Raw genomic sequence first — 27297 nt, 5'->3', positions numbered from 1 at the left:
CCACCCCCTTTTGTACCGCTTTGTTCACCATAAGTTGGCAGGGTATGCTCAGATGTGAGTCCCTTGCTCACTTTGCCACTGGATTCAAGCAAACCTGGCTAAAGACGGCTAAAATGCCAGAAACCGGTCCTAGGAAGCTTGTTTCCGGTCCAGGGAAGGCATGGCTTGGCAGTTCGGGCTGGACTGTTCCCATGAGGCACAGGGTCAGACTGATTTGCATATGGCCATGTCTGAACTGGGGTGGCAGAGTGGGCTAAAGAACGGTGATGGATTCAACCCAGATCTGTTGACTGGGTGTGAGTGTTTGATTGATCACCAAACGGTATATATCCCCGTATAACCCCGACACTCTTTCCACCCAGCTTAACTCCCCGATGCCCACTAACCACCCCAAGGCACTTCCATGGGTCACGCAGACACCACTCACCGTATTTCGGTCTGCCCGGAGTGTTGAGCAATGACGAAGGGGGCCACCTGGTCGAAGCTGCGGATCCCTGGATGTTCCACATCGTGAGGGATGTACAGGGGAGCGAGTCCAATGCAACGGGGGTGATGATGACTGAATGCTGTTTCAGCACAAGCAGGAAAACAAGAACCGGGTGAGTCACTGGCAGAGACCTGCATTACACTCCGTTTCCGCGCACCCAACATGGGGGGCGCTATCGATGGCTATACGGATGAGCCCTCCCCTCTCCCCTGTCCTGGGAGCACCAATTCGCCCGCGAGTGCTACAACACACGAGGGCTGCAACACACGAGGGTTACAGCACACGGACCGCCTGAAGGCTCCTGAGTCCTCCTGCATCCTATACTGGTTTGCCGGCAATATTGAGGGAAAGTCCATCCGCATTGCGGTTTCACCGGATCTAGCCCCACTCCTTCCAATTTGCAGGGGGGAGGGGGGTTCTCGGTGTCCGTGGATCCTACCCTCCATTTTGGCTTCCTTTTTGCCTCGAGGGGTCTTCCTGCTACCATGTACTAGGCATAAAAAGAGGACTGTGAAAAGAGGACTGATCACACTAATGGAAAGAGGACATAGCATGGAAAAAGCGGTGGCCATCCTAGAACGATGTTTGATCAACTGTAAGACACCAGCAATTATCTGAAAGCAGGATACGAGGAAGCAGTGAAGACGTATTGAAATAAAGAAATAAGAATAAAACTGTTAGGTTAATGAAAACAAGGAAGACAAGGAAGATAAGTGAGATCAAGAAGAGAGAGGAAAAGATTAAGTAGCAAATTAAATGGAACTAAGCTTACAGCCATTTGGCTGTCATGCCTTCATCATCTCATACCCCCCCCCCCAAGCTATCTAAAAACGCAGCCAAGAATTACTAACACAGAATCCTAAAATCGCATCCGGAGACACTGATATCAGATCCCTATTTCTCCCAAAACAAGGGCAGAAGTTCGAATGACCTCATCTTCCACACAAAAAAACGTGCACAGCGGACGAACATCCTTTACTCCTTGCTTTGTATCTCAAATACCAGGAAAACTCACATGCCCTGAAATTGACGGTTATAGCCTCAGACATCTGCAATGCGAACGCTACCATATCCATATACAATAATGGCATCATTCTCATACAAGCATCCGATAGTAACCTAGCTCTCATAGACGAGATCTTTCCTATTCTTAAAAGAGCAGCGAACAGCAAGAGAAATACTCTGCATGACACAGCTCCTCCCATCTTCACAGAAGACACACAATCTCTACGATCTAATCCACTAAATACTCCAAGGGACCCTACCCCTCACCTTACCCTCCTCAACACTTCCCACACGCCCCTTTCAACTGACCCTATTACACCAGGGTCCACAGGTCCAGCTCGGACAGCCATAGCATAGATAATGAGCACCACACACCCTATGATACCTACACGTCCCTCACCATTGTCTCAACCACAGCAGGGCCCCCGGACTCAGTGAGGACAGTCACAAGCATTGACAAGATGCACCACACCCTCATTGTTCCCCACATGTCCCTCACAGCCGACTCAACCTCACCAGGGCCCTCGGGTCCAATTCGGAAAGTCATAAGCTCTGATAACGACCTCCATAATGACATCCCTGACATTCCTACTACCCAACTAGCAGATGAGCCATCTGCTAAACCCCCCCGATCCGATACTTACTTTGACCCCCGGTCAACTTCTAACACCCCCGATGCCCTACCCGCTCACCCAAACTCTACACGCAGCGTCTATACCCCCTCCACGTGCAGCACCCCCTCTCATGTTAGCCCCTCTGAAGACCATCCCCCACTTCCACTCTGACCCACCTTCCACCCTCCTTGCTCATCCAACCCCGTCAAAAACTAACAAAGATATCCCCACCCAATCCGATACCCAGTTCCCCACTCTATCAGACCACAATGTAGGAACTACCAGTATGGGGGAGCACATGCCCACACACTTAACGGAGTGCCCTAACCATGACTGGACCACTCGATTCAACAAGTTAACTCCAGGTCTAACCCAGCTCAAGGATGAAATGAAAAATCTATTATCAATCACCAATGAACTCCTAAACTCTAATAAAGCCACTAACGCCACAGTGAACCAAATTAGTCAGCACACCAGCAGATACCTAACCACAAATCCACATCTAGACTTTATAACACAGAGTAAAATACCTTCTTCCTATGACCCGGATCGACCAATGAGAACTATGGATGGTCTATCTGACAATGACTTACATGACCTTCTCACCTCATACACAAGTCATAATGGCAATAGCAAGTCTCAAGATTGCACCATCCAAGCCATCCGACCCAACCCACATAGAGAACCCACTCACAACCACAGATCCATAATTAGGGGAAACCTCACAAAGGTCAATATCATACAATCAACCATCACTCAGCCGACTAGCAAATTAAAGTGTGCACTAATCAACTGCAGATCTGCTAACAATCATGCTACGGTCATTTATGATCTAATTCTTGCAAATGACCTGGACATCATCATCCTCACAGAGACTTGGCTAAAGAGTTCTTCTGCTCCCATCCTTGACCTACTAGTCCCCCCTAGTCATGATATATTTCGCATGGATAGAACTGAGAAACCCGAAGGGGGGATTGCCTGCATCCATCGAAACACCATCACAGTTAAACAAGCAGACTCATCTCCTTATCCTCCTGTGAATATCTATGCACCAACATCTCAGACGTCAAGGGCTTCATCTGCCAACTTCACATAATATACCACCCCCCGGGTGACAATCCGAAGTTCATTGATGAGCTAATGGAAGTCATCACAGCCAATACCAACTCACAAGTGCCGCAGATCTTTCTGGGAGACTTCAATCTCCATTGGAGCAATACCGGTGATCATGCTGTAAGCTGTCTCAAATCCTTTCTGGCAGACCAGGAACTGTCGCAATTATGTGACAGCCCAACCAATAACAAGGGGGAGACCTTAGACCTCATCATAGCAAAAAGAAACATCATATCGCTAGAATCTATCTCCCCATGTGACTGGACTGATCATTACAGTATCCTCTTCTCCATCAACAGTGAGGTAACTCCAAAACGAAACCAACCTACAAAACCTAAACAATGGAAAAGGAATATCAGGAGCATCGATGCCAATGCCTTTGTGTCCCAATGCAATTCCGCTCAGACACCATCAGCAGATATGGCCAACGTCCATGCTCTCACGGACTTTTACAATGCCACTATGCTTGAAATCCTGGATACCACAGCGCCCCTTCAAGTAAAAAATGTATCCACCAAAATCTCCAAACCATGGTTCAATGAGAAGCTCAACTCAGACCAACGCAAATTAAGACTAGCTGAGTGAGCTTGGAAAGCAGCACCTTCCGCTGACCATCTACACCAACTTAGGGCACTGAGAAACACGTACAACAGAAAAATAATTAAAGCTAAAGCAGACTTCTTCAAAACACTTTGCCACTGGATTCAAGCATGCCTGGCTGAAGACGGCTGAAATGCCAGAAACTGGTCCTAGGAAGCTTGTTTCCGGTCCATGGAAGGCATGACTTGGCAGTTCGGGCTGGACTGTTCCCATGAGGCACAGGGTCAGACTGATTTGCATATGGCCATGTCTGAACTGGGGTGGCAGAGTGGGCTAAAGAACGGTGATGGATTCAACCCAGATCTGTTGACTGGGTGTGAGTGTTTGATTGGTTCAGATGCTCCGTCCATCGCCACCCCCTTTTGTACCGCTGTATTCCAAACAAAAGCAAAAGCAAAAAGTACATTCTTGCCTTAGCCAATGGAATAGTGAGGAAAGCCTCTATCTGGGCTCATGGAAGTGACCTGCTTTTAAGAAGGGGGGTAGATCCTCGCCTGCCGACTACAGACTTATAAGTCTTATTGACTATATAAAAAGATATTTTGTCATCTTGTTGTGTGGCGTTTTAGGCTCCGATTAAATTTTCCCAATTTATGCCCTTATATAGGTCCAATTCACGTTGCCCTTATATAGGCATAGAAATCCAGCCCTTATTTAGGCATAGCCCATGCAGCCCAAATACAGGCATGGCTACTTCCATCCGTTCACCAAACGTCACAACGATTTCTTGGAAAACCAGCTTAAGCCGTTGGGGACTTCCCCTTGCTTGAATATTGATTTCTCCAAGAATTCAGTTAGTTTTACAATGAACAACTATTCCCCAGAGGTTCATTCATGACGTTCATATGCCCGATTTTACGTCTACTATGGCATTCCTAAACACCTTTAAGGTATAAATATACCTTCACTTGCTATAGCAAGATACAGTGGTTCGGAGCAGTTCGAAGACCTACTTGCCCGACGCAGCTCGCTACAGCAAGTGCTGAAGGAAGATGACTCTCCAAGCTGACGCACTGATCAGGAAGCTGCCCTTCTCTGCCAAGAATCCAGGTCTAGTGTTTCCAGCTCTGCTTGCGGAGTGTTGGGAAATTGAGTCCCGAGACGAAGATACCAGACCGCCTTCATTCTAAAGGTATGGAGCTGATAAGAACCTAGAGAAACCTTTGGTAGATTTTTGGCAAAAACAAAACCTATGCTAAACAATACTTACTTCTTCCCTCGTACTAGACCTAGGTTAGGTACATCGGGGCAGGCGTATTTTAGAAGCACCAGTTGAGTATTTTAGTCTATGTTATTTATGTATTTTTATATGGCTTAGAAACCATACAATGCTCTTACAGTATTATTTCATATTACTGTTTACGCTGTACGCATTATACTTTGCATCCTGCGTAACGATTGTAGCAGTTCACATCTCTTGCATGAGAAAGAAGACTGTTCAATAAACCTTTTATTGAAAACGCCTGTCTCACTATTTCTCTGCAACTCTGTATAAACGAAGCATGCACGATTGACTGTGTAAAATAGTTGTCTATTGTTTCTACGACTCTGAAGATATTTTCAAGTCCTAGGGAATCAAAGTTGTCATGTGTATGGGGCTGTCAGAAACTAATCCCTCCTTGTGTATTCGAGAAAGTTTCTAGTGACCTCTGAGCTAGCTGGCACTCACAATTAAGTTTAGTATATTCAATAGAGACCTACTGACCTGAGTCATATGTCAAATCTATAGGATATATATTCCAATGCAAAGAGCCTATTGGGAATATAGGAAGAACACTAGATGGTGCCCAACGTTTGGAAAGGCACTAATTTATCGCTAGATACTAAAGTAACTCAGTCGTGCTTTTCTCAGAGACCCCTTTTTCCGTAATACTCCAATAGACGTCTGAAGTGGGTAAAAGGAGATAATATCCGCCATAGCTGAGTAGGACGAAAAATCCTATGTATTAGCTGTTTGGTTTATTCAACGTTGAAGGATACAGAGTTCCAAAATATTGTGCACCTTATCTTTGTTTCCTTGAAACTTGCTCTGCAAACTTTCAGTCAACAAAATGGCGGATAGCGACACCGGGAACGGTGGAGCTGCAGCTAATCCAACAGCTTTTAACATAACAGGTTTACAAGAAACCGACGAGGATGCCATAAGCATACCTCTAAATTTAAGGAAAGCCATCACTATAAAAATTATAAAAAATGGCCCATCAACAAGAGGTAGTAGGGTAGTTTTTGTGATAAAAGGCACATGAATATCATCAGACAGAGATATTCTATTCATGGATAATCTTCCCTGAAGCAGATCCAAGAACACATGTATTTCACTTTTACAAAAAAGATGATTCACCAATGGGATACATTCCTTTCGAGGATATTGAAATTCTACTAACTTACCAGTAGCATGTGCTTTGGTTCAAGGCGCCCTAAAACATATAAATCACATTACCAGGCTCGGTCCACTAGGTAGACCAGGAGCAACATGGCTAGCTTTAGCCAACAGTCATCCTGGCCTGCAAATCAGGCTCCCCCTCCGACCCCTGTCCCCCCAGAATTCTACACCAAACCATCGACGTGATCAACCCAATAATTAACAAAATAGTCAATTCGTCGCTTAACACAGGAATAGTCCCCCCCCGGTGGAAGAAAGGAATTGTCAAGCCTCTCATGAAAAAGGCCAATAAATCACCATCTGACTTGACCAATCTGCGCCCGATCTCACTACTCCCTGCCCTAGGCAAAATAACCGTACAATTGGTCTATAAAGAACTTAGACAACACTTGGAAACAAATAACATACTCCACCCGCAGCAGTCGGGTTTCCGTCCCAAACATTCAACGGAAACAGCGCTGATAGAACTATCAGACACGATCAAACTGCTTCAAGATCAGCGTAAAAATTCAATTCTCATCCTTCTTGACCTGACCGCGGCGTTTGACACCATTTCCCATTCCATCCTCATCAGTAGACTGATGAACATAGGGATCTCAGACTACGCTCTATCCTGGTTAAAATCATTCCTTACAGACCGATCACAGACTGTCGCTCTGGGCCCTTTCCATTCAAAAGAAAAAACGATTTCCTCAGGCGTCCCACAGGGTTCTATCCTAAGTCCCCTCCTTTTCAACATCTATCTCATTCCTCTCCTATCCCTGATCGAATCCTTTGGAATACCTGTTACCTCCTACGCCGATGACACCCAGCTCATCGTGCCCCTAGATGGTAGCTCCACCAGCGCCGAACTCAACCTCAAGAACTGCCTAACGGAGGTCTTCCATTGGATGAACATAAATCATTTAAAATGTAATTCTAATAAAACGGAGATTATCCCAATTGGAAAGAACACCTCCTTCAGCCCAGCCCTCTGGTGGCCAGACGACTCAATCGCCCCCCCCCAAACTGTAACTACGGCCAGGAATCTAGGCGTCATTTTCGACTCAGATCTCTCCTTTGACCAACATGCTAAGACGGTAGCCGGCAAATGTTTCGGGACAATAAGATCCTTAAAAAAGTTCTTCAACTTCCTCCCTCTCGACGCCAGAAAGAGTGTAGCAGTAGCCCTCATAATTTCACGACTAGACTACTGCAACGGCTTACTGGCAGGAGCAAAAAAGAGCACTCTTGCGAAACTCCAGAGCGTGCTTAATACAGCTGCTCGACTCGTACTCAAACTGCCCCGTAGAGCCTCCATCTCCGCAGCCCTTCGATCCCTACACTGGCTACCTCTTCACAAGAGAATTTTATTTAAAATTCTAATCATCGCCTTCAGAGCTTTTAATAAATCCGGTCCAAAATATCTCCACAAACGTTTTCCCCACTATACCCCCAGGCGATCTCTCCGTTCGTCCCAGGACAACCTCATCCTGCCTGCTAAGTATAATCTGAAGAGGAAGGGAGCCAAAACCTTAAGCTACTTGGCCACCAAAGCATGGAACAATCTGCCCAAACACCTCAGGCAATTAACGCAAGAAAAACCATTCAGAAAGGTTCTTAAGACGTGGATCTTCAGCCTCCCCGATGATCTCGCTAAAGCAGCCATCTAATTTCCTCTCCGCCCCCAGACCGGTAATCAAGGATTCTTAGCGCCATGATGCTCCTTCCGGAGCGACCGCCGCGCTTTACAAATACCCCTACAAATACAAATACAAATACAACTACAGACCTTACCCTGACATTGAAGCAATGTCAGATGATGCATTACTTAGTATTATTCCAAATGTAATAGAACCATATAGTTAAAGGTCTTTAATAAAAAACACTCCTACTACTCCTAAAAAGAAGTGAGAAAATAGTAAAAAACTTCTAAAGAGAAGCGTTCTCAATCCCGACGTGGGTCTCCTCAAAAGGAGCCCTCTGAAAGGAGGTATTACCTCAGGAATAGGGATAATTTGAGAAAACCTGATATATATCAAGATACTGATGCACGTTCCTCTCGTACCTTTCAGATTTCATCCGAAAGAAGAGGACGGTCAGAAAACAAGGAAGAACGCGTGAAGTCCAAAGACGATCAACACGTTCAGAAAAACAAAAAAACTCAATTCACCAAAAAAAAGGTAGCAGGTCTAAAAATCAGACATGCAGAGGATCTTGAGGACACAACTCAAGAACGGGGAATGGGCTCAGACAATGTTGGACAGCGCAGCAGAAGTCACCATAGCTCGCAAGAACATGAAGGACCATCTGGAGACAGTGGACTTAAATGAATACATTCAAGTTGAACCTGCAGACACCAGAGTTAGTTGTCCACATAGGTTATATGAAATAACACTCCAAATTTAGGGGACATACCAAGAAAAATGAGAGCACTCTTTTGGGAGCGACTCTCCCAGGGTTATGACATTCTTCTCGCTGAACAAGACTGGCCACCACAATTTGTCAGGGAGTGCCCACATTGCAAAGACATCATTATGCCAGACTTCTCCAACCTCATTCCAATTCATTTAAAATATACCTATGCCAGGAAATGGCCAGTAGCACAGGCTCCTTCATTATATAAAAATCATGTAGGATGGGATGAGGATTCTCCTCACCATAAAATCCAGTTAAAAAATCAACCAACTGCACAAAGGCAGTACCCAGTTAAGCAAGAAGCTAAAAAACAGGTCAGATATTAGATCAACTTGAATACCAGGGGGTGATTGAAACATGCACCTCGTCCATGAACAATCCTTTGTTTCCTGTCTCCAAACCAGACAATACATACCGTCTAGTTTTCGAGTAAAGACATCTAAATTCATGTTGAAAAACTTTTGCAGTACAAAATGCACATAGTGCAGCATTAATGAATAACATTGTGCGTAAAAAGTATAACACCACATTAGATATTTCTAACGGTTTCTTCTGTCAAAACATTGCACCAGAAAGTAGGTATTTGACCGCTTTTTCAATTATGGGAACACAGCGTCACTTCTGTCGTCTCTCACAGGGATTCAAGAATAGTCCTGGGTTATTTTCAACAGAGTTACTACAAACATATGATGACGAAACCTTATCATATGTGGATGACATCTATCTAACAGACGATGACTTGGATAGGCACTTGAATATGGTGAATACAATTATATTGGGATTCACCTCTGAAGGGTACAAATTCAATTTCTAAAAATCCAGAATTGCCCATCTCAACGTCCTATTTTTAGGATATGAACTTTCAAGTGTAGGCAAAAGCCTGGCAGCCAACTTTCTAGAGAAATGTGCGCTGCTCCAACCTCCGAAAACGCTGAAAAACTTATAGTCGATTCTAGGTTTCCTAAATTTCTGAAGAACTTACATTATAAACTACGCAGAAAGGGTTAAACCTCTCTACAAATTAATCAAACCTGATTTTAAATCAGCTAATTGGACACAAAAACACACTGACATTTTTCATTCAGTCCAAACAGACATGTTAGCAACAAAACATTTGCAAACACGCGTAAACGTACGCAACTTAGTGATCCAAATCATTCCAAGACAATGCGGATTCACACACTTAACTTTTAACAAAAGTGAAAAAGTACCAATAGCTTACAAATCATACTTGTACACACAAGCTGAAATGAAATTCATTTCTACAGAAAAAATTCTGACAGCGGTTTCAAACTGCAGTAGTAAAAGAGAGCCCTCGCACAGGGAAAGCAAATTATGGTTGTTACACCTGTACCGCCTTAGATGCAGTGACAAAAGCTAGCATTCCAAATGCTAAAGCTTTACATCCAAGATGGATACCATGGGTTAATTCTCTTGCTGCAACAGACGTTGAATACGTTTTTGACCCATATTTGAAAATACAAGCATTTCTACAATACGGACAAGAATGTCCTCTGCCTACTGAAATTCTGCCTTTAGAGCAAGCAGTATGAATGTATAATTTATACTGACGGATCAGCTCAACCCGCTACAGGGGGTAAACAAGCTTATAGTGCTGCGTGCATGTTCGTTAAAGGCCATTAGCGCAATGGCGAATTCCTACCAATGGTCACTAAAACACAATCTCTAGGAGATTGTACAGCTTAGCCAGCTGAACTACAAGCATTCAAGATAGCGCTTGACAATACTGATCGCAAATTCCCCACACTCATAGTGTGCGATTCGTATTACTGTGTTCAATCTTACAATGAATACTTGCAGAACTGGATTCAAAACGGTTACAAAGATGCAAAAGGTGGCACAATCAAGCATAAATTGCTTTGGGAACAAGTAGTTCAGTCGCGACAAGGACTACAAAACACTCACGTGATACATACACTGAGTCATCAACGTGATGGCGTTCACGTTGAAGGGACTTCATTGGCTGATGAAGCCGTGAAGGCAGCTGTGCAAACGGCTTCTGTATCTGCAATCACTCGTTCGAAAACTAAAATAGACGGCGAAATAATGCTAGCTATCAATGCTTTGAGCAAAGACAGTGGTAACACATTAACAAAAGGCTTTCTACTCAAATATTCATACATAACTGATGCAAATAATGTACTATTTGACGAATCCCTGGAGTGGGGGATAGAGTAATTCCAAACATGGAACATAGATTAGGCCTAATCTTAGCAGCACATGAAGGGCTTGTCTCTGCACACGCAGTTGTTTCTGCCACAGTGTCCTTATTAAAACAGAGATACTGTTGGCCACGCATCAGGAAACAGACCAGAAACTATGTTTTGGAATGTGAAATCTGCCAAAAGATGACAGTCTCTACTGTAAAACGTCCTGCGCAGACGCCCCTGGTAATTTCAGATAAACCATTATCTTGCATTTACCTGGACCACTGCGGTCCCTTACAAAGGGTTGGTAACTAGAAATATATCATGGTTGCGGTGGATTCGTGTTCAAGATTTATTTGGATGTGGCCTCAGTGCTCGGCTGACGCTCGAACTGTTATAAAAGATTTGCGAGTCTTTATTGGCACATACGCAGTTGGCACGCTATATTCTGACCAGGATCCTGAATTTAGCTCTCGGGCTTACAAGGAGGCCATGGCCAAATTCTGCGTTGCATTGCTGTACTCTAGTCCATTCCATCCTGAGAAAAATTCAGTAGTGGAGAGAAAAAAAGGGGCATAAAGCAATCTATACCAGATAGGATATTAGGCTTGGTTGATGGATGGGTTAAACATCTAATAAGTGTCCAACGTAGTCTCAACAATCTGCCAAGAAGTTCTTTAGGGGGTACCACTTCATATGAAGTCCTTTTTGGGACCAGAATGTTAATTTCTGGCCTCAATTGTCATATTTCAGTGGTAGACCAAAAACCCTTTGGTATTAAGACCTTTTGGCTGTTTTACAGGACTTAAATAAAATAAGAACGAAACAAAGTAACGTGTTCCTGAAGCCAACCACCAAAGAAGAGAAACCGACCGTCCCAGCAAGGCCTGTCTGGATTCCTAAGCTTGGGGATCTAGTCAAAGAGAAGATAGCGGACAAGAAGGAAATTGGGCCTTCTTACAGACAACCAGTACCTGTCCTAGCAATCCATGGATTAAGAACAGTATTACTGCCGCCCCTTGCTGGTAAAAAGGAGAACACGTTTGTGCCCATCGACCTGGTAAAACCAAATCATGTGGCCGATTATAAGCAGTAGGCCAAGTGGAATCCGCCTATGTAGCAGACACCCTAATCTGGTTACCATCCAAGAGGGTCAAACTGAGAGACTCATCACCTTTAAAGAATCTGCAGTGCGAAACGAAGGACTAAGCAACAAAGCTATGGAACTTGTACCTCTTGAATCCCAAATAACAGTTCGTCAAGAAACAAATGTCTACAATGAAATAGCATCTGACTATTCAAACGTAACAAGTGATCAAGTGGTTCCAGCGATTTCAACGAATCCTGATGCAATCCCTACAATTGACAGAACTGCCTCTGGCTATTTCATTAACTTTGATACGTTTTCTGAGGATCCTAGCAAACCTGAAACAACACCATTAAAAAGAACTTTGAAAGAACAAGCAACAGACCTTTTTCATCACTTGGAAAAGACTTATCTGGTTTCACCATGGATTGAACATTGGATTGTGTGTGGTGTGCTTTTTCTTCTACTTTGGTTGACTCTGGTAATAACTTTGGGAATACTGATAAATGGAAGATATGTTAAAAAGGGCACCGCAAGTAAGAACATCAAATTACAACTCAAGCCACACAAATCATCTCATCGTGAACAAAGAGACTTGACATCAGTGAACATCACACCCGTTCCTATACCTGGTGGTATAGCATGGGACAGAACTGATTACGACATCTTTGGCCCTGCAGCTGTTGAAGATTCCACACCAGTTCAAGATTTCCTTGAATGACTTTGTTTCATCTAGTACCTTTTCTGATGATTGGGACTTCAAGACTGTTAATAACATGATGTCAGACTTAGAAATGTCTGCAAAGTTTACAAATCATGAATATTTAGAAGGTTTATCGGATTATTAACAAATATATTGTTATAATCACTATGGTCACAATTTTTGGTACAAATCTGCTAACCCTAGACATGTACTGATGTATAACCAATGGGAACATTAGCCTACGCAACCAAAGGGTAGCTCAAAAACCTTTTTTGAATAATGTCCATACTTTTCAAGTTTTAATACTTCAAATCCAAAATCATTTTACTTTAAAAATGTTAATAAGACAGAATTGAAAAATATGTTGACCAACACCAAACAAATGTATTCTGCAACCTTTTATGCTCAGCTGTCTTCATTAGGTTTCGACTTTTGAAAAGACAATATTGAGATAAAAAACTGTCTGGGGCACAAAAGATTGGCAAGTGCAGGAGATAGAAGCTTTATTTAGAGCCTGCATCATCCCAGAACAAATTATGTTTTTGAATGACACTGTCCAACAGGCATCTTGTCTTGGGTAAGCCAAGATAAAGGACCTAAACAAGCCGTCCATACCTACACCTACACCTCATAGCAGTAACACTTGAGAGGGAGAGGTCGACGTACATACTTTTTTGCATCACAACAGAACAAATCCAGATTGGAAAAAATGGTTAATCTGGCCCACAGACACAAACAACTGTCAAGATAGATTCCTGAACAAAACACAGGGTTTCACATTCATTAGGCCAGACCAAAGATATGTTCAGAGACAAGCATCCAGGAATAGTAACAACATACAGTGTAGGGAAACTGTGCCTTGAATGGTTACATAGATCTACACTCAAGGATGTTAAACAACACTTATCTTTACTTAAAGATGGCCTGATCTTAGGGAATTCTTGCTAGGACCAAGAACACTGCGTCATAAACCTTTTATATATGCCGGTATTTATACATTGTATAATGAAGCATGGAAGATTACGCATGCAGAGACTGCAGAATGAATACGAGAAACTGATTGTATTAATTTAGAGAAAACTCTCTCTGTAGTTGACAATGGATTAACAACTCTGTCATCCAGGATATATTCTTTGGGCAGCATAGTATCCTCTGCCATACACATCATGGAACAGGACTTGGTCATGTTGCAACATGGTCAGTCGCAAATACGTTCTCTCATGCTATTAGGCTGGACATTACAAAACATTCGTTCAGGTTATGTGCCTTGGTGTTTAATCAATACTATGTCACTGTTTTCAGAATTCAATCTCACTGAAAAACAGAACAAACTGGCACAGAGGGGAGCAGACTATACAGTGCTGAGCATTGAAAAACTGGAAAGATTGCCATATACAGCAGCTGAAAAGCCAGCAATTGAATGGATAATACCCTGAACAATCACTCTGCCTGTTACAATTTTCCATTTTCATTTTTGCTTAAAACATATACCAGCAGGCATATATGAAAGGTTGGGTAAAGAATACATCAAGACATCCTGTAAATTACCATACACACACAAATGTTGGAGTGGGGGGAAAGAAGTGTTTCTTAGTGGTAAAAATTGTAAAAACGCACTAAGTGGTTCTCTACTTTGTGAGGGTATTAATTTACACAGGCCTGCGATGGTTCCTCTAACAACTTATCCTGCCATCAGCAAGGTTCACCAGCTGCAGTGATTGATCTGATTTTTGGACAGCTTTCTATTGGAAGTTACCTCATGTTGAACGATCTCAGCTGCTATGGCATGTTGCCAGGTATACCCTATCTCGTAACTATGTCAGCCAGGGTCACTTGCTGTATGCAAGTATTGTTTCCTAAAACCAAGATTAACCGGGAGTCGCCGTTATGGCCTTCACTGAACATCTCTTCTATACGAATTGATACTTTAAGAAGAATGAAAGCCATTCTTTTGCAAAAAACTGTGCCACTGACCTCGGCCAAAGATACCTATGATCTGCAAGTCGCAAGGACTTCTGCAAAGATACATGCCCTCTTAACTACAAATTGCCCTATACATTTCTCAGAAATGTTAAGTTGTATCTTAAACATGTCTGATACGAGTAGTATTGTACATGTATTTAAGAAAGTTTTTTGGGACTATTAGCACCCTTTGAGGCAGTCCTAGGAATATTTCCTAACTTTGTGCATTCTGTGTTTGGCTGATTGCCTCTCATTTTGGGACTTGCTGCAGGGATACTATTTTTGCTCCTACTGCTTTGTTATAGCAAACTAATCCACAAGCGACACCCAGATCACCGTGGAGACAACACTACTGGCGATGAAGTGTCGTGAGCGCATCGTCCAAATTTTGGGATTAACTTGTTTAAGAGAATTACATGCCACATTGTTTCTGTCATTCAGACCAATTTGGCAAGATTGCATCTTACCTGTTCTACGCTGCCTGCTATGCGTGTTAGACATCTGTCTCACATTACCATCAGTCATGCCAATGGATGTTGATACATTGCTTAAACCAGTAACGGCCCATGCACTCTGTTGTCCCCAGCGACTACCAATTCTGATGACGGCATTCATTGAGATCTCACAGACGCAAAATGCTGACGGTGAGGTACGAGAGGAAACAAGTACACAGGTATCATCCACTACAAACATTGCTAATGCGACAAATGCTGACGGCGATGCTTCACATCTATGTGCGGTTCATCTTCTTAACAAGGTAATCCAACTCTTACCTACAATGGTAGAAAAATTCTTTACAGACTTAGAAGATTTGATGTTTTCTCCAAACACTAACACTGACTTTTGATTTGGCACACATTGTTCTGAGAGACTCTGAATCCGACATTCATTTTTCAAAACAAAGTTTCAACTTTGGGATTCTTTTTTCTATGATTAACTTTTTCTTTTTACAAATTTGTACTTTTCATTTTTTGGCACACAGTAATCTGCTTAAAGTAGAACTATTCATAGAGAACTAAAATTCTTTGAAAACTTCCAGAGACAATATTTGACCTTGTCCACATTCAGACAGTTATGTAATCTGCTATGAAATGGTTTTGGCTTTTCTTTTCTGTATTTACGAGCCATTTCATAAATGTATATTTTTGTGATTCATTCAGACAGCATTTACAATTGTCAACATATATGCTGTGAATGAAACATTGCTTTTAATGCGTACAGCACCAATGCGCTTTTGTGTACAACCAGTACTATTGCATTTTTATGTGTTTTGGGTGGGTTTTTAACACATCATATTTAGATATGTTGAACGTGTTTAGAACTTAGGAATGTCGTACATAAGAGAGTGGAGTGGGTGTTGTGTGGCGTTTTAGGCTCCGATTGAATTTTCCTAATTCATGCCCTTATATAGGTCCAATTCACGTTGCCCTTATATAGGCATAGAAATCCAGCCCTTATTTAGGCATAGCCCGTGCAGCCCAAATACAGGCATGGCTACTTCCATCCGTTCACCAAATGTCACAACGATTTCTTGGAAAACCAGCTTAAGCCGTTAGGGACTTCCCCTTGCTTGAATATTGATTTCTCCAAGAACTCAGTTAGTTTTACAATGAACAACTATTCCCCAGGGGTTCATTCATGACATTCATATACCCGACTTTACATCAACTATGGCATTCCTAAACACCTTCAAGGTATAAATATACCTTCACTTGCTATAGCAAGATACGGTGGTTCGGAGCAGTTCGAAGATCTACTTGCCCGACCCAGCTCGCTACAGCAAGTGCCGAAGGAAGCCGACTCTCCAAGCTGATGCACTGATCTGGAAGCTGCCCTTCTCTGCCAAGAATCCAGCTCCAGTGTTTCCGGCTCCCCTTTCGGGGTGTTGGGAAATTGAGTCCCGAGACAGAGATATCAGACCTCCTTCATTCTAAAGGTATGGAGCTGTAAGTACCTAAAGAACCCTTTGGTAGATTCTTGGAAAAAACAAAACCTATGCTAAACAATACTTTCTTCTTCCCTCTTACTAGACCTAGGTTAGGGGTAGGCGTATTTTTGAAGCACCAGTTGAGTATTTTGGTCAATGTTATATATGTATGTATTTTTATATGCCTTAGAAACCATACAATGAGTAAAATAGTTATGTATTGTTTCTACTACTCTGAAGATATTTTCCAGTCCTCGGCAAACAAACTTGTCATGTTTATGCGGTTGTCAGAAACGAATCCCTTCTTGTATATTCCAGAAAGTTTCTAGTGACCTCTGAGCTAGCTGGCACTCACAATTAAGTTTAGTATATTCGATAGAGACCTGCTGACCTAAGTCGTACGTCATATCTACAGGATACATTAGTCCAATGCGCAGAGCCTATTGGGAATATAGGAACTACACTACAATCCTGTGCTGATTCACGACTGGGCTGCCAAACATGAGATTCTGTCCCTCAGTCAAGTTGTTTTATGCAATAAATCCAGCACCATTGATCAGTTTTTTTGGTTTCTCTTGATATACTGGAAGACGATTTCTATCGGCGGAGGCAGCTTATGTGTTGACCTTTAGTTAGCTTTTTACTCAGTTTCCCATCCTAAATTATGTCTGGTCCTTCAAGAAATGGGTATGCCCCCTGATCCTTTAGCTCTGGTCATTTGTTTACATGAGGATCTTTATGCCAGTGTTTGTTGGGGTAACCAGGGCCAGATTGCTGATCAGATTCCTGTTAACAAAGGGGTCAGTCAGGGCTGTGTCCTTGCTCCTATCTTATGCTCACCCCATCTCTCAGCAGTCCTACAACTTGGGGCTTGCTGGAGGTAACAGGTGGGTTAGTTGGCCCCTAAGGACCCTCAGCTGCGCAGGAGACTTCATCCCCCAACCAACAACGCTCCAGGACGCGCATTTGCCGAGTAATGGAGTAACCGGGGCCTCCTGTGAGTGGCTGGCTTCATTTGTTTTCTTTTAGGAAGGGGGGCTGGGTGGCTCCCTTCCGTTGACCCTTTTAGGCCACAGGGACCCTATCACCCTCGTCAAAGGGCGAGACAGGCCCATGTAATATATATTTATATATATATATATATAAATATATATATATATATATTTAATTAAACACACAAACCTCCCTTGGCGGCGAGGAATAATGGGACGAACTCCCGTTCTCACTTTCTTTTGCTGTTTTTTATTATTTTTAAGCCTTCAATTAAGCATTTATGCAGATAAACACAGATCTACGCGTTTCGGGAGCACCTCTCCCTTGCTCACGATCAACTGGTTCACAGGAAATTAGTCCTTTTAAAGTCACTTTTTCTCTCACTTCCTGTTTAGTGTGTTTCTTGGCTCAAAGCATTCTGGAGGCTGTAGTTTTTTTAAAATCCATAAGTGTAACTTATGCTGAATTTCATCCTGTTTGATGTAAGCTGGTTCCGACAATATACTAATTTTTGGCATAGTATATGTAACGCAATTAGGTTCATTTTATTTTTGATATTGGATTGTTTCAAAAAGTCTTATTTATGTATGATTCATTTTTGCCCTCTAGTGGGCTGTATCATTAGATGTCTTTCTTGATTAGAATTATTATTTCTTAGGTTATTGTATTCCTTCATACATTTTCCTCTTTTTCTCTTTTTTTTCTTTCCTTAATTCTTTCTTTCTTGATTTGTTTTTTGTTGTTGATGTCGAATCAATTCAGCTTACAATTTTCTTGAAGTTTTACGGAGTGTTTCCTATCCTCAATTTCTCTTATAAATGTATATAAAGTTCTTCCGATTGGTTGAGGCCATGTGGGTGCATTGTCCTCAGCTTGATGAGGTACCTCGATTCTTTTCGACGAAGTTCTCTCTCTCTGTCACCGCCTCTCTTCATTTGTGGCACTGTGTCAATTCCAAAGAATCTTAGTTTTGTCCAGTCACCTTGATGATGTGATTCCATATGTTTCGCGATGGCATTTGCTCGATCTTTGTGCACCGTCGCTCTAACATGTTCCAGGATTCGTTTTTTTAATTCGCAAATTGTGCTGCCAACATATTGTAGGGGGCATGGGCATTCCACTATGTACACCACATATTGTGTTTTGCAAGTTATTAGTTGTCTAATTTCCCATGACTTGTTATTGTTCAGTTTCAGTATTTTGGTCTGTTTAGCAATCTGACACACCTTACACATGTGGCATTTCAAGAATCCCTTAGTTTTAAGCCAATCGTCTTCCTTCTTTTTGGGTTTAAAATGGCTGTGGATTAGGTGATCCTTAAGATTTCTTGGTCTACGGTATGTCACTACCGGATGGGTCCCCATCACTTCTTTAACTGTGCTATCCAGTTGTAAAATTTTCCAATTCCTTCTCAGGATACTTATCACTTGTTTACTTTCAACTGAAAAATCAGTTATGAATCTTATTGGTTCCTTGTTGGTAACGTTTGTCTTTGGTTTGGGCTTTAAGCACTCCTCCCTTTGCTTTTCATTCGCTTTTTCCCAACTTTTCAAGACTATTTTGTTATTGTATTTTCTCCTTTTGAAGCGTTCTGCTGTTTGTTGACCATGTTTCTGCCATTCTTGTTCCTCACTGCAGATTCGCCGAATTCTGAGGAATTCCCCATATGGGATACTGGCTTTCAATGTTTCTTGATGGAAACTGGTTGCTTCCAAAGTTGAGTTCGTAGATGTGCTTTTACGGTGCAGCGTGGTGTGGATCTGGTTTTCTCTGATGTAAATCTCTGTATCCAGAAATATTACACGTTCCTTACTGGATTCGAACGTGAATTTCAATTGGGTGGTGCTGTTATTTAAAATTTCGAAGTATTCTCGAAACTCATCACATGTTCCATCCCAGATTATAAAAAGATCATCTATGAATCTTTTCCAAGAAATGATCTTATTCAGATAGACATCATTTTCCGCTTTCCACGCCACTTCCTTTTCCCAGTATCCCATCGTGAGACAGGCGTAATTTGGACTAAATGAAAAGCCCATCGCTGTCCCATTTTTTTGCCTGTATAGTTCATCCCCAAAGAGAAAAATGTTTTTATTCAGGCAGATTGTAATCATCTGTCTCAACATGGTATTGTGATCTTGATACATTATATTTCTCTCTTGTAAGAAAAAGCTAAACGCTTCAATTCCAAAGTCATTGTCTATTGTTGTATATAACGATACAACGTCCATCGTTACCAACAAGTAAGATTCCTGCCAAGGTGTGTTCTGTAGCATATTCAGTATATCGTTCGTATCCCGTATGTAGGAGCTGAGTTGTTTCACATACGGTTGTAAAAAGTAGTCAATGAAGTTAGCTAATGGTTCCAGCAGAGATCCCCCCGCTGATAGTATCGGTCGGCCTGGTGGCTTTTTTTGGTCCTTATGTAATTTAGGCAAGAAATAAATTGTTGCCAAAATAGGGTAATTCACAGTTAAGTATTTGCACTCTTCCTCATTGATTAGATTTTTCCAAGTCCATTCCTGTAGTTTTGCATCCAACATCTCTTTAATGTCCTTTGTTGGGTTATTTTTCAGTTTTTCATAATACCTTCTGTCCCAAAGTTGTCTATGAGCTTCGATAACATATGCTGTTTTATCTTGGATTATGATGTTACCGCCTTTGTCAGCAATTTTAATTTCAATGTTGTCATCATTCATCAGATTTTTCAAGGCCTCTCTCTCCTCCTTGGTCAAATTGTCTTTGTAAAGTTGTTTTTTTATTTTATACACATCTTCAATTACAGCTTCCTGAAATACATCTACTTTATTGCCTGGTGCCAACTGTGGGTAGAATTTAGATTTGGGTATCAGTCCACTCAGACCCCCTCCTTTCTGTTCCACCACTTCATTCAAATGTATTTCCTCGCCTTCAGCTGGATCCAGGTTCATTAGTGTCAGATAACTTTCAACATCTTTTGCTTGTAATCCACTAGTAATTTCCTGTGGTTTGTTTCGTGCTGTTGCATTTGCTTTTTCCGCAGAGAACTTTTGCTAATTTGATTTTACGAAAGTAGAGGTAAAGGTCTATTCTTACTTGCGCCAAGTCCATTCTTTTTGTTGGACAAAATTGTATTCCTTTTTTTAGTAGTAGAATCTCATTGTCTGTTATCTCACGGTTTGATAGATTTACGACTTGTAACTCATCCCTTAAGTTTTCTTCAGGCGCATGCTCCGGGTTTCTGGGCCTATTTTCTCCGTACTTTGTCCGGCACCTTTTGCCCCTTCTTCTGGGTTTCTTTGATACCTTTGCCTGCCACGTCCTCTTCTTCCTTGTTGATGGAATGTGGGGTGAGATTGGTCCCATTGTCGCTGTTGCAATACGAGGCGCATGTCCCCTAAAAAAGAATTCTTGCGTCTGTTTTCGCAAATTTCTCAAAGAAGATAGGCCGCTCCGCTCTGCTCCTTCCCTGAAAGTTGGGGGGGGATTCGTCAAGTGGGGGCCGAGATAAAAGGGGCGTCCTAAAACGTGTTTTCTCCATGTTAATTTCCATAGGGCGGTTGGACTCACTTTTAGCCCGAACGGCTGAATGGATTCCCACCAAACTTGGCAAAATTGTAGGGACTGGTAGCCCGGTGTGCCTTTGCTATGTCTCAAGATATGTGCTCCAGAGGATTTTGAGTAATTTAGGTTCAAAAATATATATATATCTATAAGCGCGCCCCGGTACGCACACCGGGGAGCACACCCGGCGCGCTACGCGAGTACGCGGGCGGAAAGCTGATTGGCTCTCGGGTGTCTGTCAACATTCCAAACAGTCCGGAGCGGCCACCATCTTGTGTCTCGGTAGGATCGAGACACAAGAGGTGGCAAAAACAAAGGGAGAAATGACCAAAATGGGGCAGGGTAGACCCCCCCTCACCCCCTAGGTTTGATGTGGGGGCTATAAAAGGGCCCCGCGGGAAAAATAAATAAATAAATAAATCGATTTTTGCGGGGGGAGCGCCCGGTACGCGCACCGGGGAGCGTACCAGGGAGCGTACCATGGGGAAAACCCAGTGAAACAGTAAAATAATAATTTAACGTGCTTAGAGGTAGGGTAGCTCTGAATAGAGTTGTTGTGTTGTATGGGTGATTTAAGATTAAGTCTCACTTTATATTATAATCATTTTGGTACTACTCCATGAATTACATATAAAAATGAATAATGTCTCAAACAATTTTTAATTATTAAATAAAAAACGTATTGTTTAGAATTTTCATAGTTTAATAAAACTTCCAGCATCAGATGATCTGGAATCTCCTCAAAATTGCATGATTCAATATTTTGTAAACAGTCAATAAATTGTTGGTCCAGAGACTCAACCATAAAATCCTCGTCAACAAAATCTTCTTGAAGAATCTCCTCATCGGTAATTTCAAAAGAAATATTGATGTTTTCTTGTTTACCTTCCATTTTCTTGCTGTAAATTGCATAAAAAATAACTATATCAGTAGAGTTAGGGCACTGTTGGGTTTAAGTTCAGAGAGGTACTTCTGAGTTTTTAACAGTGAAGTTATCTTTGGGCAGTGTATGGTATCAGGCAGGAAGTAGAAATATAAAAAAGTGCATGTGATGAAGCCTAAGTAAATTCATAATTATACCAGAGAAGCCTAACTCAATCCATAACTATAACAAAGAAGCCTATCTCAATCTATAACTATAACAGAGGGACAGTAAATAACTAACAGAAAACGTTTTTCTAAATTAACTTAAAGTGCACAACATAGTTCCACTTACAAATTAACAACTTACCTTTCAGAAAGCAGTTGAAGTTTTCAGTGAAAATCCTTTAGAAATGTACCTCAGGTAATACTAGTCAAAATGGCCGTGTTTCCCTCTCATTTTTCATATATATTCATGTACATAACCAATCAAATGTCAGCACATAAAAATACAAAACAAAAGTAACATTTTAATTGGTTGTAAATTCTAACACTTTCATATGTGTTTTTATCATGTAATTTACCTCAGGATATTTAGACAGGGCTACAGCCTAAATGGCTCAATGGAATTCCACCAAATTTGGGAAAATGGTAGGGACTGGTATGTAGTAGGGCCTATTCTATATTTGGTGAAAGTCTCTCCAGTGGTTTTTATGTAAAATAACTTCCAATTTTTTTGGGAGCGCTTACCGGTGCGTGCCCTGGTACGCGCACCAGCAGCGCTACGGGAGTCCTCCATCTTGTGTTTCGATAGAATTGAGACACAAGATGGAGGACAAACAACGTTGGGAATGGGTAAAAGGGGGCACGGTAGACAACCCCTGAAAAATTTGCGGGAAGAGCGCCAAGGTACGCGCACCCAGAAGCGTACCGGGGAGCGCACCGGAAATCGTACCGGGGAGCGTATTTTGGTGAAAAACAGTGAAAAAAGTTAGAGTAACGTAATTAAGCATGGGCGGATTTTGCGGATCCACGATTCGCGGATTTAGCGGATCCACGGATCGTGGATCCGCAAAATCCGCCTATTTAGCGGATTCAGCGGATTTGCGGATTGGGGGCGGGGCTCCCTCGAGTGTGTGGGCGGGGCCAAACGGACGGGGCTTCCACGCGAGCGCACATGCCTCTTGTGTGTCCGGGGATATTTGGGAAGAAGGCACATCTGCCCAGCCTCCCAACGCTCACGATTTTTTTTGGGCTGGTGAATGAGTCACTACATTTGCGCTTCAACTAGTTCCAGCGACCAAGTGTGTGTTACTATGCAATCGCGCCGAAGTGCGCAGGGGTCCCTTTAGTGAAATGTCCATCATAGTGGGTAAATGGCGGGAAGACGGTGCACACCTCGAGTGTGTGGGCGGGGCCAAACGGACGGGGCGTCCATGCGAGCATGCCTCTTGTGTGTATAAAAGGGCAGAGACCGATCAGCAGATTAGTTTTTGGGCTGATCAATGAGTCACTGAATTAAAGCTTCAACTAGGGCACATGCTTTATTGATATCTGCAAGTGTTTCCTGTTGAGGTTTATTTTTTTGTGCCAGGACCGTCGTGCCCGAATGAACCCTGCCCTTCATATTTACTCAAGAAGACACCACCGGTGAAATAATTTACGATGGCGCCGGCAAGCTGCCAGCGCCATCCTGCAATAGTTACTTAATTAGCTTCAACAGGAAGCTCTAACTGTTAAAATAAAGCAGGCGCTCGAGCCCCTGCTGTATCTTATCTATTAGAGCTTCCTGTCGAAGCTAATTAAGTAACCATTTGAGGATGGCGCTGGCAGCTTGCCGGCGCCATCGTAAATTATGCAGGCTTGAACTTTTGACCGCAAAATCCGCTCCGATCGCGGATTGCGGATTCTCGGTAAATCCGCGAGAGTTCGCGGATCGCGGATTTACCGAAAATCCGCAAAATCCGCGATCGGAGCGGATTTTGCGCTCATGCTTAAACGTAATCATTTTGAGTGATCAGAGGTAGGGTAGCCCTGAAAAGAGCTTTTGGGTTCTGTGGCTGATTTAGGTACCTACAAGTAGGTTCCAATGCACAGTCTTAAATTTAGAAGGAATATTCTATTCCCCTCATCTGAGAAGTGCACACCATCTCCTCTGTAGATATCTTGCATGTTATAACGCAAGTTATTGCTGTATATTGAACACATTCCATAGTCTCTCATGTAAGCAGAAACAGATTTATTCACATGTTTCCGTGCTTTCTCAAATTGTGGACAAAATTGGTTGGACCACTTCCATTTCTGTCTTTGCCATGTATTGGAATATACCAAGGCAGTTTGTGGAAAAAGTGTCATCAATTGCCCAAAGGTGTCCTTTAAAAGCATTTCCAGACCTACCCCAGTCAAAGTGTCTAGGTCATTTCCACGTCAAAAAACACAAGAGGGAGGTAGAGCGAATGTTTGGATTCTTGCTCCACAAGGATACTTAAGTAAACACAGAGAATCCAACAGGGAAGAATGGAGGGAAAAAGAGTGATCAACAAATGTTGAAGCACTCAGTGAGTCGGGATGCGGCGTGCTACGACCTACGACTACGCGGGAGCACTAATAGTAATGACTATGTGTGGTGTGAGGTGTTTGGGGTGTTTTAGTTATGTGTGAGTGGTGGGATGTGGTGAAAAAAGTTAAAAAGTACCTGGCGCTTGAGTATGAAAGAATTTTTTTTTTATTCTGAACTCTGGCTGGTACTGTTAAAAGAAGTGCGGTCGAGGTCGGATCTGTTATATTAAAGAACAGGACCTCTGGTGTGCGTTGTCGACATGTTTCGGAGTCAAGCTCCTTCTTCAGGACGGAGGCACGACCTCCCCACCTTACTCACGTATTTTTAGTCAAAAATGTGTATTTTACATAAAAGTGAAATAAAATAGGCTAAGTGTGCCTACAGCGGTCTGCTACAAGTACAATGACTTGTGAATCTTGCTTATTGGCATCATGAGCAGAAAGGGACGTCTGGGGTGTTGCTTGAATTGCAATACTAACAGGACGCTCTGATCATCGTCTTACCCCACACGCTGCTCACAACAGCGGAGCAGCATGTGGGGTAAGACGGTGATCAGAGCGTCCTGTTAGTATTGCAATTCAAGCAACACCCCAGACGTCCCTTTCTGCTCATGATGCCAATAAGCAAGATTCACAAGTCATTGTACTTGTAGCAGACCGCTGTAGGCACACTTAGCCTATTTTATTTCACTTTTCTGTAAAATACAAATTTTTTACTAAAAATACGTGAGTAAGGTGGGGAGGTCGTGCCCCCGTCCTGAAGAAGGAGCTTGACTCCGAAACATGTCGACAACGCACACCAGAGGTCCTGTTCTTTAATATAACAGATCCGACCTCGACCGCACTTCTTTTAACAGTACCAGCCAGAGTTCAGAATAAAAATAAATTTCTTTCATACTCAAGCGCCAGGTACTTTTTAACTTTTTTCACCACATCCCACCACTCACACATAACTAAAACACCCCAAACACCTCACACCACACATAGTCATTACTATTAGTGCTCCCGCGTAGTCGTAGGTCGTAGCACGCCGCATCCCGATAGAGGGGTGCGAAGACCCCGATGATGAAGCATGACACCAAGGGGCCTTTTGGTGTGTGAGGGGTATTTTACAAAACACTGAGTGCTTCAACATTTGTTGATCACTCTTTTTCCCTCCATTCTTCCCTGTTGGATTCTCTGTGTTTACCTAGGTCATTTCCACCACAGTGCAAAATTATGAGGTCAGGGTGTGGCAGATGGTAAAAGGTTTTCACCAATGGTATCAATTGATGACATCTCAATCCTCTTTGGCCAATCCACTTGATGTCCACATTTGTTAAATCAAGGTTGTGACAATTTCTGATAGCTGCATACCTTTGAGCCCAGTGGATGTAGCTATGTCCAATAATCCAGACAGAATACATGGTGAGAGGAGGTTCTGGTGCAGTCAGATGAAGTGTGGGAATGAAATGGCAGTTGGAACAGTAGGAGTTTGCAAACAAAACTGTGGAGTTTCAGTGCTCTTGAATAACAAGCAATGATTGGTAGATTCAGATAGTTGAAAACTGAAAGTTAGGGTGCATGGTTCTGTTCTGTGAAAGAAGCAATTTGAATGGTTAAGAAAAAGTCATTTAAAGAAACATTGCACCGGATAAGCTGGTGTATTGAGAGGTCAAACATCCTTGCTGAGTTCATTTGCAACATTGTAGAATAAACTTTTAAACCTGAGAGCTCAGTGAGGAGGGAGTTGCTATGGTAACAGGTAGAAAGGGCTGAGGGGGGGAAGGTTGTTGGTTTGAAAATAGAGAGGGAAGAGTTTTATTTGGTTAACATGAGGGAGATGTGTGTAGAATTAGAGGTTGTCTGTGCCATTCATGGTTGCAGTGCCTGGAGTGCATACCTTTTGCTCTGCTAAAGAAATATTGGTGTGTGTGTCTGACACTGTTCTCAATCTCCCAAAGCATTTGTAAGGGTGAGTAATGATTCATTTAATATAGATATAGACTTGTATACTCTATGAAGAAGATTTGGAAGCAAATTGTGTTTTTTTAATGTTGCTTTGTGTCATGTTTTTTGATAATGCTTGGTGAAAAGTTTTTGCTGCATAGAGGAATTGTATTTTGTAAAATTGTGAAGTTTCGGTAGTGACATGGAATGCTTGTACATAGGACCTGTGCTGTGTTTCTTAAATGTGATGTGAAAAAGAATTTGGGGCAAATGAATGGCTTTTACATTTTTGAGAAGGAATAAATAGTGTCTGCATGATTAAAGAAATAAATTTGAACCTTTCACAATGATGTCACCTGTTTTACCTCAGATTAGGAAGCAGATTGAGATTCTTTCTTGTTGGTTTGTGTCATGTTTTTTGATAATGCTTTGTATCAACATTTGCAAGATAGGATAATTGTATTTTGTAAAATAGTGATGTTTCAGTAGTGAAATTGAATGCTTGTACGTAGGACGAGTGCTCTGTTTCTTAAAAGTTATTGGAAAAACGATTTTGTGGCAAATGAATAGCTTTTACATTTTTGAGAAGGAATAAATAGTGTCTGCAAGATTAAATAGATATATTTGAACTTTTCACAATCATGTCACCGGTGTTTCCTCACATTAGGAAGTAGATTGTGCAGATGAGGTGAGGCATGTCCAGGGGTGCAGAGGAGGTGAGGCCTGTATCAAAGAGTGCTGTGGACAGGACTCACCTCCTCTGACACTTGGACAAGCCTCACCTATTCTGTGCCCCCTGAATAGGCCTCAATCTATTGGGTATAATAGATGGTAACAGGGTGCAGATGAGGTGAGGCCTGTCTAAGGGTGTAGATGAAGTGAGGCCTGTCCAGGGGTTTAGATGAGGTGAGGCCTGTTCAGGGTTGCAGATGAGGTGAGGCTTGTCCACGGGTGCAGAGGAGATGA

This window comes from Lissotriton helveticus, chromosome 4_1, assembly GCF_964261635.1.
Source record: "Lissotriton helveticus chromosome 4_1, aLisHel1.1, whole genome shotgun sequence".
Classification (NCBI taxonomy): Eukaryota; Metazoa; Chordata; class Amphibia; order Caudata; family Salamandridae; genus Lissotriton; species Lissotriton helveticus.
The sequence above is the reverse complement of the archived record's forward strand: the minus strand, read 5'-3'. Positions refer to the sequence as shown.